Here is a 14,683-nt window from a genome sequence, read left to right as displayed (position 1 = left end):
ATGCCCACTTTCATCACATTTATTCAACATAGTACTGGAAGTTCTAGTCAGAGCAATTAGGCAAGAAGAAGAAATATTTGGAAGCCTTTCAGATGGGAAAGAAAGAAGTAAAATTTGTGTCTGTTCACAGATAATATAATTTTACACATGGAAAACCTTAAAGATTTGACACACACACACACACACATGCAAAAAACAAAACAAAACAAAAAACTGTTAGAACCAATAAACAAGTGGGCAAAGTAGCAGGATATAAAGTCAACACAAAAATCAGTTGCATTTCTATACACTAACAACGAACAATGTGAATAGAAAATTTTATTTAAGATTGCAATCAGAGGGTCAGTCACAGTGGCTCACTTCTGTAATCCCAGTATTTTGGGAGACCAAGGCGGCCAGATCACTTGAGGTCAGGAGTTCAAGACCTGCCTGGCCAACATGGCAAAACCCCATGTCTACTAAAAATACAAAAATTATCCAGGTTTAGTGGCGTGTGCCTGTAGTCCCAGGTACTCGGGAGGCTGAGGCATGAGAATCGCTTGAACACTGGAGGCAGAGGTTGCAGTGAGCCGAGATTATGCCACTGTACTCCAGCCTGTGTGACAAAGCAAGACTCTGTCTCAAAAAAAAAAAAAAAAAAAAAAAAAGATTGCCATTGGCAATCCTATATCCATTAACATCAAAGAGGATAAAATACTTAGGAATTAGCTTATCCAAGGAGGTTAAGTTAAAATAAAAACTACAAAATACTGCTGAAAGCTAAAGAAGACATAAGTAAAAAGAAACATCCCATTTTCATGGACTGGAAGACAATGTTGTTAAGATGTCAATACTACCCAAAGTGTTCTACAAATTCAATGCAATCTTTATTAAAATCCCAATGACAATTTTGCAGAAATAAAAAACCCATTCTAAAATTTGTATGAAATGTCAGGTGACTCCAAGTAGCCAAAACAATCTTGAAAATGCAGAACAAACCTGGAGGCATCATAGTTCCTGATTTTTTAAACTTGCAATGCTAAGTAATCAAAACCATATGGTACTGGTATAACAACAGACATATGGACCAAGGGAATAAAGTAGAGAGAAGTAAACTCTCACATATATGGTCAAAGGATGTTTGACAAAAATGCCAAGACCATTCAATGGGAAAAGGACAGTCTTTTCAACAAATGGTGCTGGGGAAATTGGACATCCACATGCAAAAGAATAAAATTCAACCCTTACCTACCACCATATACAAAATTTAACTCAAACGGGTCATAGTTTAAAATGTAACACCAAAACGATGAAATTCTCAGGAGAAAACAGAGCAAAATCTTTACATCATTGAATTTGGCAAAGATTTCTTAGATACAACACCAGTGGCACAAGCAACAAAAGAAAAAATACGCAAAGTAGACTTCATGACAATTTGAAAACTTTATGCATCAAAGACTATCAACAGAGTAAAAAGGCAGTCCACAGAGTGGGAGAAAAGATTTGAGAATCAGGCCAGGCGTGGTGGCTCACACCTGTAATCCCACAACTTTGGGAGGCTGAGGCAGGAGGATCACCTGAGGTTAGGAGTTCGAGACCAGCCTAACCAACATGGAGAAATCCCATCTCTGCTAAAAACACAAAATTAGCCAGGCATGGTGGCACATGCATGTAATTCCAGCTACTTGGGAGGCTGAGGCAGTAGAATCGCTTAAATCTGGGAGGCAGAGGTTGCGGTGAGCCAAGATCGTGCCATTGCACTCCAGCCTGGGCAACAAGAGTGAAACTCTGTCTCAAAAAAGAAAAAGAAAATACTTGCAAATCATATATCTGATAAGTGACTAATGATTTGAATATCTAGAGAACTCCTAAAATTCAACAAGAAAACAGCCCAACTTAAAATGGACAAAGAATTTGAATAGACATTTCTCCAAAGAAGATACAAAAATAATCAATAAGCACATGAAAAGATGCTATACATTACCCATCACTGGAGAAATTCAAATTAAACTTTTCACAGACACTAGGATGACTACTATAAAAAAATACATAAATAAAAGGTGTTTACAAGGATGTGGAGAAATTGGAACTTCTGTGCCTTGTTGGTGGGAATGTGAAACAGTGCAGCCATTACGGAAAACAGTATGGTGGTTTCTCAAAAAATTAGAAATAGAATTATCTATGATTCAGCAATTCTACTTCTATGCATATACCCAAAAGAATTGAAAGCAGGATATCAAAGAGATATTTATATACCTGTGTTCATAACTGCATTCTTCGTAGTAACTAAAGATTGGAAATAACACAAGTGCCCATTAACAGATACATGGGCAAGTAAAATGTGACACATACATACAATGGAATATTATTCAGCCTTAAAAAAGAAGGAAATCCTGTTACATGCTACAATATAAATGAAGTTGAGGACACTATAGCTAAGCAAAATAAGCCAGTCACAAAAGGACAAATATGTATGATTTCACTTATATGAAGTATTTAAAGTAGTAAAAATCACAGAAACAGAAAGAAAAAGCATGGTTACCAAAGGCTGAGGGGAAGATAGAGAGGGGATTAGCGTTTAGTAGGCATAGAGTCTCAGTGTTGCAAGATGAAAGTGTTCTAGAGATATACTGCACAACAATGTGAATATACTTAACACTACTGAACTGTATATTTTAGAATAGTAAAGATGGTAAATTTAATGTTATATGTTTTATCATAATTAAAATAGAATTTTTTAAAAAGACAATGGCCAAGAATATTCCAAAAATAATGCAGGAAAACAGATTATTAATACAATAAGCCTGAGAACTCCAGTCAAGATAAATAACACCACACACACACACACACACACACACACACACACACGTACCCTTAGACCCATCATAGTCAAGTTACCAAAATCTGAAGATAAAAAGAGAATCTCACAGGCAGAGAAAAATAAAACAGAAATATTACAAATAGAGGAATGAAAACAAGAATTGCAGCAAACGTAAAAAATATGCAAGCTGTCAACACTGGAGAAACCTCTTTAAAGTGCTGAAAGGAAAAAAGTCAATCCTCAGTTCTAGACACAACTAAAATAACTTTCAAAATTGAAGATAGGAAGGCAGAGCAAGATGGCAGAATAGAAGACTACTGATCATGCCCCTGCAAGAACACTAAGAACACTAATTTAGCAACTATCTACACACAGACCAAAAAAAAAAAAAACCTTTGTAAGAACCAAAAATCAGGTGAGCACTCACAGCGTTGGTTTTACCTTCATATTGCTGAAAGAGGCGCTGCAGTAGTAGAAAAGGCAGTCTTGAATTGCGGATGCCACCCTTCCCTCACCCCCTGGCAGCAGTGGCATTGTACAGAGATTATTTCTGTGTGCGGGGGGAAGGAGAGCACAGCAGTTGTGAAAGATTGAATTCAGTGCTGTCCTGTTAAAGCAGAAAGGAAAACCGGAACAAACTCAGCTATGTCCATTCATGGAGGGAGCATTTAAACCAGCCCTAGCCAGAGAGGGATTGCAGATTCTAGTGGCCCAAACCTGAGTTCCCACAAATCTCACTACCATGGGCTAAAGTGCTCAGGGGCTCTAAATAAATTCGAAAGGCAGTCTAGACCACAAGAACTGCAACATTTACATGAGTCATGCAACTGAACTGGGCCCAGAGCTAGTAGACTGGGCACGGTGGGGACACGCAACCTGTGGGTCTGTCATACATGGCTTTTATTATGTTAAAGTATGTTCCTTCTATACCCAATTTTTTCAGGGTTTTATTATGAAGATAATGTTGAATTTTATCTAACGCTTTTTCAGCATCAACTGAAATGATCATATGGTGGTTGTCCTTCATTCTGTTAATATGACATGTTATATTGATTGATTTACATATGTTGAACCACCCTTGTGTCCCAGAGATAGATTCCACTTGGTCATGATGAATGATCTCTTTAATATATGTTGAATTTGGTTTACTATTATCTTACTGAGGATTTTTGCATCAACATTCATCAGAGACATTGGCCTGTAGTTTTCTTTTTTGATGCTTCTTTGTCTGCTTTTGATACCAAGGTAATACCAGGTTTGCAAATGAGTTTGGCAGTATTCCTTCCTCCTGTATTTTTTGGAATTCTTTGAGTAGGATTAGTATTACTTCTTTAAATGTTTGGCAAAATTCAGCAGTGAAGCCATTGAGTCTCAGGCTTTTGTTTGCTTGGAGACATTTTATTATGGCTTTCATCTCATAACTTGTTACTGATCTGTTCAGGTTTTTTTATTTCTTCGTGGTCAAATCTTAGCAGGTTGCATGTGTCTAGAAATTTGTCCATTTCTTCTAGATTTTCCAACTTACTGGCATATAGTTGCCCACAATAGACAACAATAATCCTTTGCATTTCTGCATTATCAGTTGTAGTGTCTCCTTTTATAGCTCTGATTTTATTTATCTGGATCTTCTCTCTTTTTCTCAGTCTGGCTAAAGATTTGTCAAATTTGCTTATCTTTGCAAAGAAATGTTTTATTTCTTTGATCTTTTGTATTGTTTTCTTTATTTCAATTTCATTTATTTCTGCTCTGATCTTTATTATTTCATGTCTTCTACTATTCTTGGGTTTGGTTTGCACTTGCTATTCTAGTTCCTTAAAATGCATAAGTAGGTAGTTTATTTGAGGTTTTTCTAGTTGTTGATGTAGGTGTCTCTTGTTACTGACATCTAGTCTTATTTTATTGTGGTCAGAGAAGATACTTGATATAATTTCAGTTTTTTCAAATGTTTTAAGACTTGTTTTGTGGTCTGAGATATGGTTTATCATTGAGAACAATCCATGTGCTGAGGAGAATGTGTATTCTGCAGCAATTGTATGAAATGTTCTGTAAATATCTATCAGATCTATTTGGTCTATACTGCAGATTAAGTCAGATGTTTCTTTTTTAATTCCTTTCTTTCCTTTTTGAGATGGAGTCTCACTGTTGTCACCTGGGCTGGAGTGCAATGGTGCGATCTCAACTCACTGCAACCTCCGCCTCCCAGGTTCTAGCAATTCTCCTGCCTCAGCCTCTCAAGTAGCTAAGATTACAGGCACCTGCCCACCATGCCTGGCTAATTTTTGTGTTTTTATTAAAGATGGGGTTTCACCATGTTGGCCAGGCTGGTCCCGAGCCCCTCACCTCAGGCGATCCACCCACCTTGGCCTCCCAGAGTGCTAGGATTACAGGTGTAAGCCGTCACGCCTGGCCTAAGTCAGATATTTCTTTATTTTCTGTCTGGAAGATCTGTCCATTGCTGAAAGTGGGGTGTTGAAGTCTCTAGATATTATTGCACTGGGGGTTATCTCTCTCTTTAGCGCCAAAAATATTTGCTTCATATATCTGGGTGTTTCAGTGTTGGATGCACATATATTTAAAATTATTATGTCCTTTTGCTGAACTGACCCCTATCTCATTATATAATTGGTTTCCATTGGCATGGGATATCTTTTTCAATTCCTTTACTTTTAGTATATATGTGTCTGCATAGGTGAAGTGTGTTTCTTGTAGGCAACAGATAGTTTTAATTTTTTTTATTATACTTTAGGCTCTAGGGTACATGTGCACAACATGCAGGTTTGTTACATAGGTATACATGTGCCATGTTGATGTGCTGCACCCATTAACTCATCATTTACATTAGGTATTTCTCCTAATGCTATCCCTCCCCACTCCCCCCACCCCACGACAGGCCCTGGTGTGTGATGTTCCCCACCCTGTGTCCAAGTGATCTCACTGTTCAATTCCTATGTTCCTATATTCACCTGTGAGTGAGAACATGCAGTGTTTGGTTTTCTGTCCTTGCAATAGTTTGCTGAGAATGATGGTTTCTAGCTTCATCCATGTCCCTGCAAAGGACATGAACTTATCCTTTTTTATGGCTGCATAGTATTCCATCATGTATACGTGCCACATTTTCTTAATCCAGTCTATCACTGATGGACATTTGGGTTAGTTCCAAGTCTTTGCTATTGTGAATAGTACCGCAATAAACATACGTGTGCATTTGTCTTTATAGTGGCATGATTTATAATCCTTTGGGTAGATACCCAGTAATGGGATCACTGGATCAAATGGTATTTCTAGTTTGAGGATTGCCACACTGTTTTCCACAATGGTTGAACTAGTTTATAGTTCCACCAACAGTGTAAAAGTGTTCCTATTTCTCCACATCCTCTCCAGCACCTGTTGTTTCCTGACTTTTTAATGACCGCCATTCTAACTGGTGTGAGATGGTATCTCATTGTGATTTGGATTTGCATTTCTCTGATGGCCGGTGATGATGAGCATTTTTTCATGTGTCTTTTGGGTGCATAAATGTCTTCTTTTGAGAAGTGTCTGTTCATATCCTTTGAGGGTTTTGTTTTTTATCCATTCAGCCACTCTATGTCTTTTGATTGGAGAGTTTAGTCCATTTACATTCAATGTTATTAATGATAAGTAAGGACTTACTCCTGCCATTTTGTTATTTGTTTTCTGGTTGTTTTGTGGTTTTCTCTTTATTCTTTATCTCCTTCCTGTTTTAGTGAACATGATTTTCTCTGGTGGTATATGTTAGTTTCTTGCTTTTTATTTTTTGTATATCTGTTGTATGTTTTTTTATTTGAGGATACCATGAGGCTTGCAAATAATATCTTGTAACCCATTACTTTAAACTGATGAGAACTTAACACTGATTGCATAAACAAAGAAACTAACAAACTAGCAAAAAGAAAACTAATCAAACCCCTACACTTTCACTTTGTCCCCTCGCTTTTAAACTTTTTGTTTCTATTTATATCCTATTATATGATATATGTCTTTAAAAACTTATAGTTTTTTATCTGTTTATCTTATAGTCTTTCTACTCAAGATATGAGTAGTTTACACACCACAATTACAGTGTTATAATATTCTTTGTTTTTCTGGGTACTTACTATTACCAGCGAGTTTAAAACCTTCAGGTGAGTACTTACTGCTTATTAATACACTTTCCTTAGATATTCCTTTACCATTTCTTGTAGGACAGGTCTGGTGTTGATGAAATCTCTCAGCTTTTGTTTGTCTGGGGAAGTCTTTATTTCTTCTTCATGTTTGAAGGATATTTTCACTGGATATACTATTCTAGAATAAAAGTTTTTTCCTTCAGCACGTTAAATATGTCATGCCACTCTCTCCTGGCCTGTAAAGTTTCCACTGAAAAAATCTGCTGCCAGATATATTGGAGGTTCATTTTATGATATTCGTTTCCTTTCTCTTGCTGCTTGAAGGATCCTTTCTTCATCCTTGACCTTTGAGAGTTTGATTATTAAATGTCTTTAGGTAGCATTCTTTGGCTTAAATCCACTTACTGTTTAAAATCTCCTTGTAGTTAAATATCGATATCTTTCTCTAGGTTTGGGAAGTTCTCTCTCATTATCTCTTTTTTTTTTTTTTTTTTTTTTTTTTAGACGGAGTCTCGCTCTGTCGCCCAGTCTGGAGTTCAGTGGTGTGATCTCAGCTCACCGCAAGTTCCGCCTCCCGGGTTCACGCCATTCTCCTGCCTCAGTCTCTTGAGTAGCTGGGACTACAGGTGCCTGCCACCACATTCGGCTAATTTTTTTTTTTTTTTTGTATTTTTAGTAGAGATGAGGTTTCACCGTGTTAGCCAGGATCATCTCAATCTCCTGACCTTGTGATCCACCCTCCTCGGCCTCCCAAAGTGCTGGGATTATAGGCGTGAGCCACCTTATTATCTGGCCTCTTATTATCTCTTTAAATAAACTTTCTACCCCTCTGTCTTTCTCTACCTCCTCTTCAAGGCCAGCAACTCTTAGATTCGCTCTTTTCAGACTGTTTTGTAGATCTTGTAGGCATGCTTCATTCTCTTTTAATTCTTTTTTCTTTTGTCTCCTCTGACTATTTTCAAATAGCCTGTCTTCAAGCTCACTAATTCTTTATTCTGCTTGATCAAATCTACTGTTAAGAGACTCTGATGCATTCTTCTGCATGCCAATTGCATTTTTCAGCTCCAGAATTTCTGCTTGATTATTTATTTCAATATCTTAATTAAATTTATCTGATAGACCTCTGAATTCCTTCTCTTTGTTCTCTCAAATTTCCTCAAAACAGTTATTTTGAATTCTCTTTCTGAAAGGTCATATATCTCTGTCTCTCCAGGATTGGTCCCTGGTGCCTTATTTAGTTCATTTGGTAAAGTCATATTTTTCTGGATGGTCTTGGTGCTTGTGGATGTTCATCAGTGTCTGGGCATTAAAGATGTGGGCATTTGCTGTAGTCTCTGCAGTCTGGGCTTATTTGTACCTATCCTTCTTGAGAAGATTTTCCAGATATTCAAAGGGACTTGGGTTTTGTGATATTAATTTTTGGTCACTGCAACCATATCTGCATTAGGAGGCACCCCAAGCCCAGTAACACTGCAGCTCTTGCAGATTCATAGAGGTACTGCCTTGGTGGTCTTGGATAAAATCTGGAAGAATTATCTGGATTACCAGGTGGAGACTTGTTCTCTTCGTTTACTTCCTCCCCAAAGATATAAAGTCTCTCTCTCTGTGCTAAGCTGCCTGGTTCTGGGGAAGAGGTAACACAGCCATATCTGTGGCCACCACCATTGAGACTGCACTGGGTCAGACCCAAAGACAGCACAGCACTGGGGCTTACCGAAGGCCCATGGCAACCACTGCCTGACTACCACCTTTGTTCACTCAAGGTCGTAGGGCTCTATAATCAGCAGGTAGCAAAGCCAGCCAGGTTCGTGTCCTTCCATTCAGGGCAGTGAGTTCCCTCTGGACCCAGCTGAGTCCAGAGATGCCATTCAGGAGCCAGAGCCTAGAGTCAGAAACCTTAGGAATCTACTTGGTGCTCTGTTGTACTGTGACTGAGCTGGCACCCAAGTCATGAGATAAAGTCCTTCTCACACTTATCTTCCCTTTGCACAAGTAAGGGAGTCTCTTCCCATGGCCACTACTACCCAGAACTATGCTGAGTACTGCCTAACTACCACTGATGTTCACTCGAGGCCCAAGGGCTCTTCAGTCAGCTTGTGGTGAATGGTGCCAGGCCTAGGACTCTCCCTTCAGGGCATTGGGCTCCCCTCTGGCCCAGAGCAGGTCCAGAAATGCCATCCAATTACCAAGGCCTGGAATCGGGGACCCCAAGAGCTCACTTAGTGCTCTACCATACTGTGACAGAGCTGGTACCTAAGCTGCAAGAAGCTGATGCCTTTCCCAAATAAAAGGAGTCTCTCCCCATAGCTACAAAGCTGGGAATGTGCTGGGTCACATATGAAGCCAATACGTCTCTGAGTCTCACCCAAGTCCCTCAGCAAGTACTGTCTGTTTACCACTACTAATTATTCAGGGTCCCAAGGGCTCCTTAGTCAGCTGGTGATGAATCCTGCCAGGATTGGGTCCTTTATTTCAGGACGAGTTTCCTTCCAGACCTTCTAGACCATTTCCTATCTAGAAATGTCCAGGATCTAACACCTGGAATGAGGGCATCAGGAGTCTGGCTGGTGCCCAATCCTACTGCGGCTGAGACAGAGTCCTTTATACTCTCCCCTCTCTTCTCCCCAGGCAGTGGGAAAGAGTTTCTCCCAGAGCTGTGTTGCCTGTGGTTGGGTTGGCACAAGCACTGCTGTGGTGGTCCTGGCTGTGTTTCACTGGATTGCATGCCCCCACTGTCTCCCAGCCCAGCACAGCACCAAGACTTGCCTAAGAATTGTGGTCGTTGTGGCCTGGACTGCCTTTCAAGTTTATTTAGAACCCCAGAGCACTTTGGCTGTCAGTGGTGAGGCTTGCCAGAACTCAGCTTCAGACCACTGGAATGGGCAATTCCCCTCTGGCCTGATCTAAATGCTCCTTCCACGGGTGCTGGCTAATTTCTGCCTAATATTGTTTTCCACTATGCAAGAGCAGCACTGAGTTTCAATGCAAAGTCCCACAATCACAGTGCTCTTCCTTTCCCAAGCACACAGATTCTGTCTCCATACCACATAGCTACTGCCAGGGAATGGGGAAGGGATAGCATTGGAAATTCAAGACTGTCTTCCCTTCCCTCTTCAGTGCCTTTTTCAGTGACATAAAATTAAAACCAGGTACTATGACCACTCGCTGATTTTTGATTCTTATTATGGTGCATTTTTTGTGTGAATAGTTGTTCAATTTGGTGCTCCTGCAGGGAGGGCAATCAGTGGAGGCTTCTATCCAGCCATCTTGCTCCACTTCTTCTGTTTTTATTATTATTATTATTATTATTCATAATTCAAAGATAGTTAACTATCTAGCTGAGAGTAGTAGCTCATGCTTTTAATCCCAGCACTTTGAGAGGCAGGTGGATCACTTGAGCCCAGGAGTTTGGGCAGCCTGGGCAACATAGTGAGACCCTGTCTCTATTTAAAAATAAATGAATAAAAGCTGATTGACTAAGGAAAAAATAGAAACAATGTATTGTGGGCCTCATAACATTTATAGAAGTAAAATATGTGATATCAATAGCACATAGGAGGAGAGAGAGGAAATGAAGTATACTATGAAAAGTACACTATATATTATATACTATATTATTTGAAGGTAGATTGTTATAAGGTAAAGATACCTATTATAAACCATAGGAAAACCACTGTTAGGAAAAAAAAACAATAAGCCAGTATTGGAGATTAAATGAAATTACAAAAGAAGGCAGGGAAAAAATGAACAAAGAAAAGATGGTACAATTAGAAAACAACTAACAAGGTGGTATATTTAAATCCAACTTAATAATGACTTAATTAAATGATGGAATCTGAACACCTCAAATAAGACAGAGATTATCAGATTGAATTTAAAAACAAGACATGTTATATTTAAGAAACGTACAATAAATATAAAGACATAAATAGGTTTCAAATAAAGGGATGTAAACGAATATACTAAGAAATACATTAAAAGAAAGGTAGGTGGCTATATTAATATCAGATAAAGTAAATCCCACAATGAACAGCATTGCCAAATTTTTTTCAAACTAGCAAATTGAATTCAGCCACACATGCAAAGGATAATGCATCATGAAAGAATGGGGCTTATCTTGGTTCTGTAAAATTGGCTGAACTTTAGAAAGTCAATCAATGTAACTCAGCATATCTCAGACTAAAAGCTAAAAATCAATAAAGAAAAAGATTTGAGGAAATTCAACATTATGTCATGATAATAACTCTCAGCAAACTAAAAGTAGAAGGAAACTTCCTCAACCTGATAAAGATAATTTACTAAAATTTATAGCTAATATAATAATTAATGGCAAAAGACTAAATAAATTCCTGCTAGGATCAGGAGCACGGTACAACTGTTTTTTGGTTTTTTGTTTGTTTGTTTTTTTAGACAGAGTCTTGCTCTGTCACCCAGGCTGGAGTACAGTGGCGTGATCTTGGCTCACTGCAACCTCCACCTCCCGAGTTCAAGCCATTCTCCTGCCTCAGCCTCCTGAGTAGCTGGAATTACAGGTGAACACCACCATGCCCAGCTAATTTTTGTATTTTTAGTAGAGATGGGGTTTCACCCTGTTGGTTAGGTTGGTCTCGAACTACTGACCTCGTGATCCACCTGCCTCAGCCTCTCAAAGTGTTAGGATTACAGGCGTGAATCACCGCACCGGACCACAAATTTTTTCTAACTATTCCTACTCAACAACGTATTGGAGGTCCTAGACAATGCAAAATAAGGCAAGAAAAAAATACTATGCATACAGTTTGGAAAGGAAAAAGTAGAACTATCATTTTCACAGATGTCATAATTGTCTACATAAAAAATCCCAATGAATCTACAAAACATTACTAGAACTAAGACATGAGTTTAGCAAGTTTGCAGGATATAAAGCCAATATTCAAAACTCATTTCCATTTCTGTGTACCAGTAATGATATATTAAAATAGTATTTTCAAATACCATTTAATATCACTTTAAAAATCACGGAATATTTAAGGGTAAATTCAACAAAATATACACAAGAGTTCTCCACTAAAAACTGCAAAGTGTTAAGGAGAGAAATTAAAGAAGACATAAATTAAAGGAGAGATATTTGTGTTCACAGATCACAAGGGGCAATGGTGTTAAGATGTCATTTCTCCCAAATTTGATTCATAGATTCAATGCAATCCCAAGCAAAATCTCAGCAGGCTTTTTTGTAGATTCTGACAAGCTGATTTTAAAACTTATATGGAAAAGCAGAGATTCTAGAATTTCCAAAGTGATTTTGAAAAGTAAGAACTAAATTACAAGATTCACACAACCTGATTTCAAGGCTCACCATCAAGCCACAGTAATCAATACAGTGTGACAGTGGCCAAATGGAAGAAATAGAGTCCAGAAATAGGCCCACAAATATATGGCCAACTGGATTTTCAACAAAAATCCCAAAGTAATTTAATAGGGAAAGGACAATTTTTCAACAGAGAGCACTGAAAAAATTAACCAGATTTTCATGTGCAAAAAAATAAACAAACTTTGACTCTTACCTTATGCTATATAAAACAGTAAACTCAAAATGGATCATAGACCAAAATGTAAAACCTAAAATCGTAAGACTTCCAGAGGAAAACATACAAAAAGTATTTTATGACTTAGGTGAGGCAAAAATTTCTTACATATCACACCAAAATCACAATCCATTTTTTTAAATTCATAAATTGGATTTAATCAAAGTTCAAAACTTCTGCTCCTTGAAAGGCAAGTGGAAGAAAATATTTGCAAAATACATATCTGACAAAGAACTTGTTCCCAGAACATATAAAGAATGCTTAGAATTCAATTATAAAACATCAAACAGTCCAATAAAAATGGGAAGCGGGGACTGGGTGCGGTGGCTGACACCTGTAATCCCAGCACTTTGGAAGGCCAAGGCGGGTGCAGGAGAATGGTGTGAACCCAGGAGGTGGAGCTTGCAGTGAGCTGAGATCGCGCTACTGCACTCCAGCCTGGAAACAGAGAGAGACTCCATCGAAAGAAAAGAAAAGAAAAGAAAAGAAAGGAAGGAAGAAAGAGGGAAAGAAAGAAAGAAGAAAAGAAAAGAAAAGAAAAAGAAAAAGAAATGAGGAGGGGGCAAAAACAGACACTTCGCCAAAATAGAGATAGCAAAGGCACTATGTACATGGGGGAAGTGCTCAATATCATTAGTCATTAGGGAAATAAAATTTAAACCACACTCAGCACTTTACACCTATTGCAATACCTAAAATTTAATTTTAAATATAGCTAACAATATCAAGTACTGACAAGGATGTGAAAGAAATAGAACCTTCATGCATTGCTGGTAAAAATACAAAATGGTACGGCCACCTTAGAAAACAATGTGCCAATTTCGTATAAAGTTGAACACACACCTATCATGTAACCCAGTGGTAATATGTACCCTAGCTATGTACCTAAGATCAATGAAAACATACATCCACACAAACACCATTACACAAATCTCTATAGGAGCTTTATCCACGATTTCCAGAACCTGGAAAGGATCCAAATATCTACCAACTACCTAGTGGATAAATTGTGTTACATCCATGAAATAGAATACTTCTTAACAGAAAAAGGAAGGAACTACTGATATATAAATGATTCCCAAAAGTATTATGCTAAGCGAAAGGAGCTAGAATCAAAAATGCATACTGTTTGATTCCATTTATATGACATTCTGAAAGAGGCAAAATTACAGCTACAGAAATCAGTTGCCAGCACCTGGGGGAAGCGGGAAAGGATTGACTACAAAAGACCACAAATAAACTTTTGAGGATGATGGAAATATTCCATATCTTGAACACATTATACAACTATACATGTTTGTCAAAACTCACCAAAGGGTGAATATTACTGTACATAAATTATGTGTTAATAAACCAGACTTCTTCGACTATCAAGAATGGATATATATAGGCTCATCAACCTATATTCGCTAAATTGAGTGTAGTTTTACATTTCCAAAATAAAACATTTTAAAATGAATTCCAACATCATGCAAGTGATCTTCAGCTTCCATTTATAACAGGCTATTTATTTCAAATGTTAAATGCAATGCAAAGTAAGCCACAGATGGGGAGTAAATGATTGCAGAAAACATTCTGATAAAGGACTTGCAATAACATACATAAATGCATATATAAACATGTATATTATTGTATATACATATATATATTCCTAAGTATTGAAAACTTTGCCCAAGTAAAGTTGCATGGAACAAGAAAATTCTTAGCAGAAAGCTTTTTGCTATAATGCAGAGATTCTAGTTTCAATACCCTCTTTTCACTAACAATAATTCATGATATCCCAAGAATTCTAAGCTTAAGCCAGTCTTAATTTAAGGGCTGTTAAGAAGAAAAAAAATTAAAGAATTTTACAAAATTCATTTAGATCCAAGGCATCTTAAACTATGGGAACAATTAAGGAAAACCATGATACAAAATTTATTAATTCCCATTCTCCCAAACCTTCAACAAGTAGACAATGCCTTGTATACAAGAGCTACTTGATGATTACTTGTACTTTTTTTAAGCCATAGATCTTATTTGTAAGGGACAAGTCTTAACAACAAATCTGAGAAATTACACACTGTTATTAATGTGTTTTTTTAAAATAAAACCTTATAAACTTGTATCTGTATCCAAAAATGTCCTCTTTCTTGAAGACATATATAGTATCTCTAACTTAATCTTAGTGTAAAAATTATGTAACTCTGCCAGTG

The sequence above is a fragment of the Trachypithecus francoisi genome, unplaced genomic scaffold (assembly GCF_009764315.1).
Source record: "Trachypithecus francoisi isolate TF-2019V2 unplaced genomic scaffold, Tfra_2.0 Lachesis_group15, whole genome shotgun sequence".
Classification (NCBI taxonomy): domain Eukaryota; kingdom Metazoa; phylum Chordata; class Mammalia; order Primates; family Cercopithecidae; genus Trachypithecus; species Trachypithecus francoisi.
This window is presented reverse-complemented; position numbering follows the sequence as displayed.